This window comes from Trematomus bernacchii, unplaced genomic scaffold (genome assembly GCF_902827165.1).
Source record: "Trematomus bernacchii unplaced genomic scaffold, fTreBer1.1, whole genome shotgun sequence".
NCBI lineage: Eukaryota > Metazoa > Chordata > Actinopteri > Perciformes > Nototheniidae > Trematomus > Trematomus bernacchii.
The window spans coordinates 151,668-163,278 of record NW_022987547.1 but is presented as its reverse complement, the minus strand read 5'-3'; the positions used below and the strand labels follow the sequence as shown (position 1 = coordinate 163,278).

The window sequence follows — 11,611 nt, the reverse complement described above, 5'->3', positions numbered from 1 at the left end:
GCATTGTTTAGAGCCGTTATAAGTGTTGAAGCGCTCAAATTTGAAACTGTTTCAACCTGTCACCTGTCAGAATAGAGACGAGGCAGTGCATTGAATCGCGTGATTGGACCGCGAACCAGTCAAGTGATTCATTCAGGGAATGAAGCCGTTGCTGGTTCGGACGTCATATGTCACGTGATTTGAAGCAGTTGCTGGTTCGGACGTCATATGTCACGTGATTTGAAGCAAGCTTCGAATCAATGAATGGGCAGAAGCGTTCCAAGATTTTGTTAACGCTGCTGTGTGGACGCTTCGTCACTGCTTCTATGGAGGGTTGAAGCTCCGTTCAAAGCTTCAGTATCAAACTGCCATCACTAGATATAGGCCTATATAGGTATTTATGGAATTATTATACCTTTATTTTGTACCCGGGGGTGTATTTCGCTGTTGCACGTCTGAGTCCAGCTTCAGTTAGCTTGATGCTCCAAGCAGGTCAGTCATGTTTTAATTTGCCCTCCATCAGTTCTGGTATCTTTTCTAGTTAGCCCTAAAGTAATCTATATTATTTTATTAAATGTATGTTTAACTACTCCACTGCCTTGAAAACATATTTTAAGAAAACCCCCACTTTACCAAGAAAATACGAAGTCAATGACCCCCGAAATCATTTCTGTCCATAATCAGTCACATCATAAACAATCTATTGAAATTTCAGAATAAATACCAATGTCAATATACTCAGCCCGTTATGCAGACAACTGTGTCGTTATGTATACATTTTGTATTGGCTGCACAGAGTCTCTATGCAGCCAACTCTTCTGTGTGGAGGGATGCTAAAACAAATCTCACCCTAGATTTGTTTCTTGTACTCTTTTGGGTGCATACTGAAACTGAACAGCATGGATACATTTGAACAAATTACCCATATGGGATGTAATTCAAAGAATACAGCAGTAGGCCTATCTATCTATTACAAAGTTATAACCACTGCTTTACAGTAAGATATTGCTTTCCTTTTGTCTTCTACAGGATGCAGAGACAGTTCCCTCCAGCTCGCCTGTTCCCTCCAGCTCGCCTGTTCCCTCCCCCTCACCTGTTCCCTCCCCCTATGAGTCACCCCTTCCCTCCCCCTCAGCTCTTCCCTCAACCCCAGCAGCCAGTGATACTCGGTAACCATTTTATTATTTATAAGTAACATAGTACCCGGAAGAAAATGCTCAACCTCCGCACCTTCACAAAAACTACATTACCCACAATGCCTTGCACATACTCTGCATAATAATGATAATAACTGCTTTATATATTTTAAGTGTGTTTTTAATATGAATTGTTACTCTATAATAACTTTTATTTTTTGATTTCCGGGGCAACAGCATTATTTAAATGTTCTAAATCAGACGTGAGAACAGCTTCAGAACCGTGACATTATATTATAATCTGTATTTTCCATCTGAATCTGAACATGAGTGCATACTTGCCAACCCTCCCGATTTTTGCGGGAGACTCCCGATTTCATTGCCCTCTCCCGGTTTCCTCCCGGGGTCATATTTCTCCCGCATTTCTCCCGATTTCTGACAAAATCAGATTTACTCAGGACCGTTTCCACTCGGACTTTAATACAGCTACACCATTGTTTGGTTTCCATGGTAGCGTAGCGTGCTCAACTGAAAGTCTGGAAGATAGTCACAGCAAACAGAACAAGAATCGACAATTCTACCCTCTGCTCACTCCCTTCCTGTAAAATACAGGTTCAGCCCACACATATGGTGCTACAGGCCGCAACTACAATAAGCATGACAATGTTAATCTAATACAGCTCCGGCGATCCACTAGCACCCCCCCCCGCGGTGGTTTTGGAAATGCTCCCGATTTCTGAGGTTGGCAAGTATGCTTACAACTACAAGCATGTGTAGATGTTCTTTTCATCTTTAAAAGTCAGTTTCCCCGCTGCGAGGCTCCGGTGCTAACAGTTCTAACAGCTCCGGCGATTCCCCCCCCCCCACGGTGGTTTTTAATTTCTCCCGATCTCGAGGAGAAGAAGAAGAAGGTTGGCAAGTAGCAAGTATGCATGAGTGACACTGATCAGGCGTCTCCTCCGATGGAAATGTCTACCGATCTTCAGTTTCTACAGGAAGAGGTGAAGTTCCTGGCGGAAAACTTCAGATTAGCAAGGCAACAAGTGGCGATAGTTGACGAAAACAACAAATGTTTGAGTCGGACAATTCAGGATTTCAAAGAGTGACTCTTGGGGAAAGATCTGCTGAAAAAGGACCAAGCAAACCTGGATACTGTAAGGAGAACCATGGAAAAGCAGAACCTTGTCCTCTGTAAAAACCGGGATGAGTTCCAAAGGCAACTGGACCGAGGGCAACACTCGTGGTCCAAATGGGATGAAATTAAAGAAGAAATGGTCGTCGTAAAGATGAGGAAAAAAGCCATCATCGAGCGAATCAGTAAAGACCTCAAAACTCAGTGTTTTAGAGGTGTATCAAAAGGTAAATACTGCTAGATTTCACTGTAGTTTTCTTAAAATAGTTCTATATCTGTGTTTTTAATTGTTGTTTTACTTTTATGTATGCACCCGACATCAAGTCAAATTCCTCGTACGTGTACCTGGTAATAAACCTGATCTGTTTCTGTCTCTGAAGGTCATGAACTCAGAGAAGAAAGTTCTGCAAATCGAGATCAAAGATCTGCAGAAGACCCTGGACACGCTTGCTCCAAGAAGAGTCACGGCTCCAACACCAGATCCGGGAAGTGAGAGAGTCTCTGCCGGGGAGGACCCTGGACATAGCTCTGGATTCACTCCAGGAGAACAAGCCGCACTGAAGAAAGACCTCAGAGCTCAGAAAGACACTATAAATAAAATGTGTTATTAATTAGGGGTGCATACCGGTTCCCGGTATTACCGAAATACCGGTTACTGGCGGCTACGGTATACCGTAGCGAAATCAGATCCGGTTTTCGATACTTTTAAAATAAATAAAAATGAGGCGTAATATCCTTAAACTCACGCCCAAACCGTCGGAAGTACGATGTCAATTTCGCAGTGAAACTCCGCAAACGAGTCACTTTAGATTTGCATATGACTGCCAGTCTGAATGGTGGGGTCTGTAACCACTGCAAGAAGTTTATTTCTGGGAAAGGTGGCAACACATCAAACCTCCAACCAATGCTGTCTCATATGGCAACCAAGTACCTTTGTGTTCAGGGAAGCAGCGTGCCAAGCGACAGTGTTCAGTTCAGCAGGTGATACCCTACGCTGTGAAAGGGCCCGTTTCTAAGTTCCTGGCGGAAAACTTCAGATTAACAAGGCAACAAGTGGTGATATTGGACGAAGAAAACAAATGTTTGAGTCGGACAAATCAGGATTTCAAAGAGCGACTCTTGAGGAAAGATCTGCTGAAAAAGGACCAAGCAAACCTGAATACTGTAAGGAGAACCATGGAAAAGCAGAACCTTGTCCTCTGTAAACACCGGGATGAGCTCCAAACGGAACTGTACCGAGAACCAAACTTGTGGTCCAACAATGATGAATTTAAAGAGGAAATTGTCGCCATAACCTAGAGTCTAAGGGTATTTTCGATTCTTAGATGTTTCCTTAAATCACCTTTTAAATGTAACACCCCATGTGTTACGTATCAAAATGTGCAGGACAATCTTTGGTCTTGCTATAAATGCAAATTACTCACCTTAAAGCACTGTGTGATGAGATAAGTAGCTCTAAAGCTTAACATTTGACATCCGATTTTCGGAAAATCTTCAAAACTCTTGTGAAAACACAAATTTACCAATTTCATCCAATTTTTTTGGTGTTTTAGATGTGGTTACCAAAGTCTTAGGATCACAAAAGTAGTGAAATATTTGAATTACACAAGGTCTTTGTCTGTCTTCCAAGACAGTGGGTCTGTGTATAGGTGGGGGTGATGGTGCATGGGCTGCTGTGTAGGTGGGGGGGTACAAGTGCTATACGAGACCTCCACGCTGGCTGGGTTGATGGTGATGGCTGTGGTGGAGCCTTTGTGCTGAGGTGTATCTTGACGTGGTGGCAGCCACAGATGGAGGTGGAGGCAGCTGTAGTGATGCTGATCCTCTGGTCCTTTGTGGTGATGGCTCTGGTGAAGGCCCTTGAGCCACGGTAGATCTTGACGTGGTGGCAGCCACAGATGGAGGTGGAGGCAGCTGTAGTGATGCTGGTCCTCTGGTCCTTGGTGGTGATGGCTCTGGTGAAGGCCCTTGAGCCACGGTAGATCTTGACGTGGTGGCAGCTGTAGTGATGCTGGTCCTCTGGTCCTTGGTGGTGATGGCTCTGGTGAAGGCCCTTGAGCCATGGTAGATGTTGACCTGGGGGCAGGCACAGATGGATGTTCTGGCTGCTGGATAAACAAATTTAAATGTAGGACAATAATTACAACTAATTTCATTGAAATAAAGCTCAAGTAAAATGTTGCTCAAGCACAAATAACAATGCACACATAAAAAGAAAGTTTGGGAGGTTGGACGGGAGTCTCTCTCTCTCTCTCTCTCACAGGTATTTCCAGTTACTTTACATTCAGTATAAAATCACTGACACACATATACATACATCTGATAACAAAGTCTCATCTGTACAGGACGGTAAAATAATCACAGGCACACATATAAATACATTTATGACAAAGCCTCATCTGTACAGAACAGTATGATAAAATAATCGATGGCAAAAACATGTCTATAGCCACTGTAAATGTCTCCGTTGTGGGACGAATAAATGATTATTTGAATCATCTACACATGTAATCTCACTTTTACACACCAAAATAACGTTTACACATAAAACACGTTAACACAGTTTGCTAATGGAGTCTATTTTGTCCAAAGAAAAAGATCATGACTATCGATAAAAAAAAATATATCAATAAACCTATTGTTCATTTTCAGTACACTGTAATATTTACACTTACCCATGTCCTTGTTGTCTTTGTGTAACGGGTCACAACTGTAAGAGACTAGTTATCGATCAGGAAACGACAGCGAAGCATCTGAGTGTGTTTTCTGGCATTTATTCTGGGAACAAACACAAAATGTCCTTTACATCAGTGTTGCTCATCCTCAGCAGTGCTCACTTCAGTGTCTCTTGTATTTATTTATACATACTAGCTTATTTATACAATTTGAGAAATTATGAAATGACCAAGAAAATCTTATTTTTAAGTAATCACACAAAATACAAACACAAAATGTCCTTTACATCCGCGTTGCACATCTTTACAAAATAAAATAAAGAAAAGTCAGAAAGTGTTGACACAAAGAAAATGACGCAGATCGCGTCTATTTCCCGCCAAAACCACACTGTAAATATCACTCAAAATACAATTTCTTACGGTGGAAACTTAACAAAAACGGGTTAATAATGTACCCAAATTGACACTTAACAACATACATCACTTTCATCAACTTGAATAGCCGGTTTACCACACACAATTGTAATAAACTGTGACACAATTCCTAGCACAGACTACCCTCAGTAGTGCACTGCTCACGTCAGTGTGAGTGGAAAGCGGAAATGACATACAGGAAGTACAAAACGATGTGCAACGGGAAAGTGTTCCCACTAGAAACATTACTCAAAAAAATATTAAAAGGAAACAATCTCATAAAGATAAAATTCACAACCTATTGTAAATCGTAATTTCTAAACTAATAATTATTTATACACATTTTAGTTACTCTGAAAAAGAAAGAAGAAACAACATTGATAACATATTAACATTGATACTTCATATAGTTTAGCGAAATGTATCACATGGAAGCAGCTTACCTTAATGGTGATAGTGCACTTGCCACTCTACCACTATTTTCTGTCCACCTTCAAATTTCTGTAACATAGTGTGAATATTACTGTTAAGTTAAAAAACATCATGATACAAACAAATTACAAGACAAAAACAAAATGTGTAACAGGGTTTTTGCTATAATTTAACAACTTCCTACACATAAAAACATGTGATGCCTTACTCCCTCCCAAAATTGGTATGAATTGTATCTATTATTGTGATCAAGTTCAGTTCCGATTCGTTTTTACAACAAGTCAATAAATGGTGCGCTTCTACAAACAAAAAACAACATGACTGATACATTTAAACAAACTGCTAACAGGAGATTAACTACAATATTAAAAAGTGTACATTATATTTGGAAAATAACACAGGAATAATTAAAGTTTGAGGTGTGTGGGTTTTACATTCACAGAATTACACATATTTCTGGGGGATAAACAATTATTGTAGTGTTAAGGGACTCTCTTTACTTCAGTAGGCTACCTGTTGGATTTTCAGTTTGTAGCAAATATCACGGCATAACAACTGAGAATATTATCTTAACTGGAGTTAGCTCCAACTGAGAATATTAGCTTAACTGGAGTTAGCTCCAACTGAGAATGAGAATATAGCTTAGTGATACCGATTGCCAGCATAAAGTCATATTTATCATTTAATTTAAAACTTACCGCGACTCGGCTTTTGCAGTTTTCTACCGACAATCCTTCCAACTGACTTTTTCTTGAGGGCGCCTTTTTTTCGCGCTTATTTGCTTCAAGTCAGATATTGCTGGGGGATAAAAAAAACGATTCCAGTGTTAAGGGACTCTCTTTACTTCAGTAGGCTACCTGTTGGATTTTCAGTTTGTAGCAAATATCACGGCATAACAACTGAGAATATTATCTTAACTGGAGTTAGCTGCAACTGAGAATATTAGCTTAAAGATCTGGAGTTAGCTCCAACTGAGAATATTAGCTTAACTGGAGTTAGCTCCAACTGAGAATATTAGCTTGACTGGAGTTAGCTGCAACTGAGAATATTAGCTTAACTGGAGTTAGCTCCAACTGAGAATATTAGCTTGACTGGAGTTAGCTCCAACTGAGAATATTAGCTTAACTGGAGTTAGCTCCACTGAGCATATAGATTAGTAAAATACCGATTGCCAGCAGAAAGTCATGTTTATCATTTCATTTAAAACTTACCGCGACTCCACTTTTGCACAGTTTTCCACCGACAATCCTTCCAACTGACTTCGGTCTCTATGGCGCTTTTTTTTCGCGCTTGCTTCAAGTCAGATATGCTGCGTTCAAAAGACCCCGGAAATGGGAAAACTCCAACTTGAAGTTATACTAATTCCCACGGATACATAACCACAAGACAACAAGAAGATACAACTACAAATACAATAGGGCTTAAGACCCATAGTAGTATTGAAAATATTTGATTTGATTTGAACAAAAAAAGAAAATAAATCTGTATTTCTAACAAAGAACTTGAAGGCTATTCATCGGCTTTTTCCAACTCAAAAGGGGGACTTCCTAGTTCCCACGAATGCAGCATAGTTTAAATATGGGATGAAAAAGTTAATGTCAGAAAAACATATTAATAACTGTTTTCTTTAAGAAATGTATTGTTATTCATTATTAATAAAAATGATAATAGTTATTTAAATGACAATATTTAACCCAAATGTAAGACAAATTAAAACATTGTTTTATTTTGTATTTATTGGTGTTAGAATGTCACCCTCAGGATCAAAAAATTGTCACAGTTTGCCTCCAAGTCCCTTCCTCCAGCCACACTCTCTCATCCCCTGCCCTCTGCTTTACGATCTGTCCCTGTCTCAAGCCCCTGCTCACCTCCCAGGCCATGAACTTTCTCCCTAGACCTGCCATCCTCGAGCGATCTGATGCCCTCAGACTTTTTCACCAGACTTCATCATTCCCCTGCTCACCTTTTCTCACTTCTCTCATCAGCCACTCACTACATGTACCGGTCAAGATCCTTTTTTCTTTGTCATTTCATTCCAGCTGCTATATAGCTGTCTTGAGTTTTTGCTTTTGAACTTCTGTCACCCGATCCTGGACCAGAACCTGCTTACCTCCCTGCATATTGTCTATCTACCCGTTACCCGTTCACCTGCCTGCCTGTTTGCCTACTTGCATCTGCCGTAAACTAATTTACAATGAAACATTGCACTGCTTCAGTCTGCCTGTCTGACTGCATTTTAATCCCCTGCTTCCCGCACTTCCAACCCACACTTGTGGAGCAATCTAGAAGTTAGATCACACATGGCCTGTTAGCACCCAGTTTGGCTCGTTGATACCATATTATATGGCACAGTTTATTGTCCCAAGAAGACATTTGCAATCAAGTGTTGCACATACAGCAACTCCAAATTATCTCAACCAAATATACATTCAAAGATCAAGACCATAAAACAGTGAACTTCACAAGTCTGAACCTAATCACTCAGACACTTCACTTACACAATATAAAACATAGTAAGTCAACTGACTATAGCATATGCAAGAGCAACTGTATATTAATAAAAACAAGATTGCCATTGAGAAGCACATTAAAGCCCCCCCCAAAACAATAATGGTCACTGACCTGGGGTCAAAGATTGCGAGATTCACATTACATTATCTCCGTGTGTTTGCTTACACATATAGCACGTACCATGTTAGCCACAGTGGTTTGGGTTTTAATCCAAACATCTAGGTGATACTGTGACACTGAAAGTAAAAAAGAGTTTGAGTATCCGGCCTACGATGAGTGAAATACACGTCACATCTGTCTCCAGAGCGGCTCAGTGAGCTAACCCTGGATTAATGTTTCTCTTTACTTACTAAGAATAAGAAAAGTCTCAGTAAAATAAGTTTGATACTTTTGTAAGTGATTATTAATTAATATTAAATTAATTATTATTAATATTTCACAAATATGCAGAAAGTTCTGGAAAGTGTATAATTTATTGCAAACTTTCTTTTCATAAGAGTTTGTTGATTTGATTTGTTTTAACCATAGACTGTGGTTTTAACGGGTAAATACACACATGTCAAGAGTTCTCTTTATAGTCGTTCTATAATTTTATAAATGCAACAAACTTTAGTTTTTGTACATATAGTATGAAGTATAGTGTAGTATAAATATGTTTTGCGGCTCCAGACAACATTTATTTGATGGAAGTGAGGGCAGATTGGCTCTTAAGATAGTAAAGGTTGCTGACCCCTACCCTAACCCTATCTCGGATCACACGGCAGTCCAATCCACAATTTATACTATATGTCACATGTAGGCCTTTTCAGGCTCACATCTAGATTAGCCTGTGCCAAAAGTGTTGCATCCTCGCCAAAAGTGTGCCGTATATTTACCAAAAGTGGCCCAGATATGTTTTAAGATAACCGGGCCACATTTGCTGCATCAGTTGTGGGCCACTTCAGGCTCATATCAAGATTTGCCGGTACCAATTGTGCTGCATCCTTACCACAAGTGGCCCACGTCTGTTTTTTAATATTTGGGCCATATTTTTCATGTCAAATGTGGGCCACTTTAGGTTCACATCCGGATTACTGTGCCGCATCTTTGCCTAAACTGGCCCAGATATGTTTTAAGATAACTGGGCCACATTTGCTTCATCATATATGGGCCACTTTTGGTTTACACCCAGATTAGCCTTTGTCCATTCTGCCACATCTTTGCCAAAGGTGACCCACAGTTGTTTTGTGATATTTGGGCCACATTCACCATTTCCCACATGGGCCACTTTAGGGTGACATCCAGATTACACATTGCAGGAGCACCGCATCTTTGCCAAAAAAGGCCCACATTTGCTTTGGGATATGTGGGCCATATTTGCTATTTTACAAGTGGGCCACTTTAGGCACACATCCATTTGGTCCGGGCCAGAAGAAGGCCAGCAGTGCCGCATCATTGCCTGAAGTGGGCCACATCCGCTTGCTATCTGGGTTACCTGTGTTTATTTAACTCGGTGTCTCACTGAGCCATTCTCTGTCTGTTTCCCCATTTTCACATTGCCAAATGTGAAGGATAACTCTTCAGCGTTGCAGAAATCAGATTAAATGGTAAAACATGAAGTATACAGAGCGTCCCCAAGATTTGTCAGGTTGTAAAAGCTTCTGAAATACAACAGTGAAAAAAGACTCTCATCTCTTAAAGGCATCATATTGTCTATAAATTACAATCCAACATCCTTTATTTAAAGGGCCACACATGTTATGTGTATGCATGTTTCAGCCCATAAACTTTTAGTTTTGGAAACGCATACATTTTATTATTATTATCTAGGCATAAACGATTTCCTACTCAGCTGTGTGTTCGATTTACGGTCGGAGAAATAGCAGGAAGTGTAGCAAGATAAGAGAGGCAATTTTGGAAAAAGCACTGCTAATTTTTGAAAGGGAAACTATAGGAATTATGATTAATCTACATCCTTACATACATTAACATACATCGATGTTTAGCTTTATCAGGAAAGTGATTTTGTTGGAGGTCATTTTGTGTTTTTAAGCACAGACACACTGCAGATTTGTTGTGAGAGCAGCGCAGCAGCACCACCTGGTGGGTAGGATGATAAAGTGTTTCATTATTTTAAAGGTCCCCGATTAGGCTCTTTTTCGGGAGGGACTAACGGTGTAATTTATTCTATTCAAACAAAGGGGTCAACTTTTTTGTAAAACTTTTCAAATGAAATATAATTTTCTCAGAACCACCTGCCACAGAGACTCGTTTAGAGAACGTTTTGCATTGGGAACATGATGGGGCTGGAGAGTGACGTAACAAATGTCTGGAAATGATCAGAAATAACCTTTTGGAGGAGAGTTTAAAACTGTCGACCGACTTCTGTTCAAGTTTCCATTGGTGAATTTCTCAAAAATGCTGACACTTCTGGCATTCAGAGCAGTGCTTGAATTGGGCCGGTTACCGGCACTTCTGATTTTACCCATGTGGTACCGGCACTTCTTACTGAGTACCGGCAAGGTGCCACATGGGTAGACTTCGCGTCCTTAAAATCCCCACAATGCTTTGCGCATGGACCAATTTCCCCAAATCTGTGGCGGAAGATGTAAGGCGGGGCCGCTCATATGATGCACACCTGCACACTTGCTAGCCTGTTCCACTCTTCGTTTTCCGAATAGCAGGAAGTATTCTTGCCTTGCTTCTGAAGCAAGATGCTCGGCTCGGCTGTGCTACCAAGCCAGCATCCTCGCGATTGAGAAACGGCCAGTAAGATGCCGGTACTCAGCCGCCGGCATGACGCATGACAACAAATATGCCCAGCGTAGATGCACCTAGATGCGTCATGCGTCATGAGATGCCGCCGGTTGTCGCCGGACAAGGAGCCGACTGCTAATACAGAAATGCTGTGCCTGTGTTAGAAATGTTGTCTGACGGGGAGCCTTCTCTGGTCGAGCCTCCTGCTCCAAGTTCTGTAGCACTAGCTCCCACAGAGCCTTCTCCCGTCTCTCATTGATTCCCTCTCTCCTTTTGTGCTGAAAGATGAGTGTCCTCAGGGACGAGGAGTCATTTAACCAGCCGCCAGTAGGAGTCAGGCTTTACTTTCGTTTATATCCATAAAGAAAAATTAAATCTGTTTACAGTTCTGTTTCATATGGATGTTCAGATGTATCCATATATCTCTTCATTTTGCTCTCAAAGTGCACCAGATTGATGCATTTAACTTCAATATTTAAAAAAAATCTTACCGGGGGAGCATGCCCCCGGACCCCCCAGAGGGTGTCAGGTCCACTCCCCACTTATAAATGTAGCACTTTACCACTGCACCCCCTCTAATCTCAGATGCACCCTGA

The 11,611-nt window shown here is 40.9% G+C and overlaps 1 long non-coding RNA gene across 1 annotated transcript; it reads right to left on the bottom strand.

Moving 5' to 3' along the window:
• Window positions 1-4,220: 4,220 nt before the first annotated feature.
• Window positions 4,221-5,476, bottom strand: LOC117476777. The gene is made up of 3 exons (XR_004555283.1): window positions 5,402-5,476; window positions 4,923-5,025; window positions 4,221-4,355 (listed from the first exon to the last, which is right to left on the bottom strand). It is a non-coding gene; the product is annotated as an uncharacterized LOC117476777 (long non-coding RNA).
• Window positions 5,477-11,611: the final 6,135 nt, after the last annotated feature.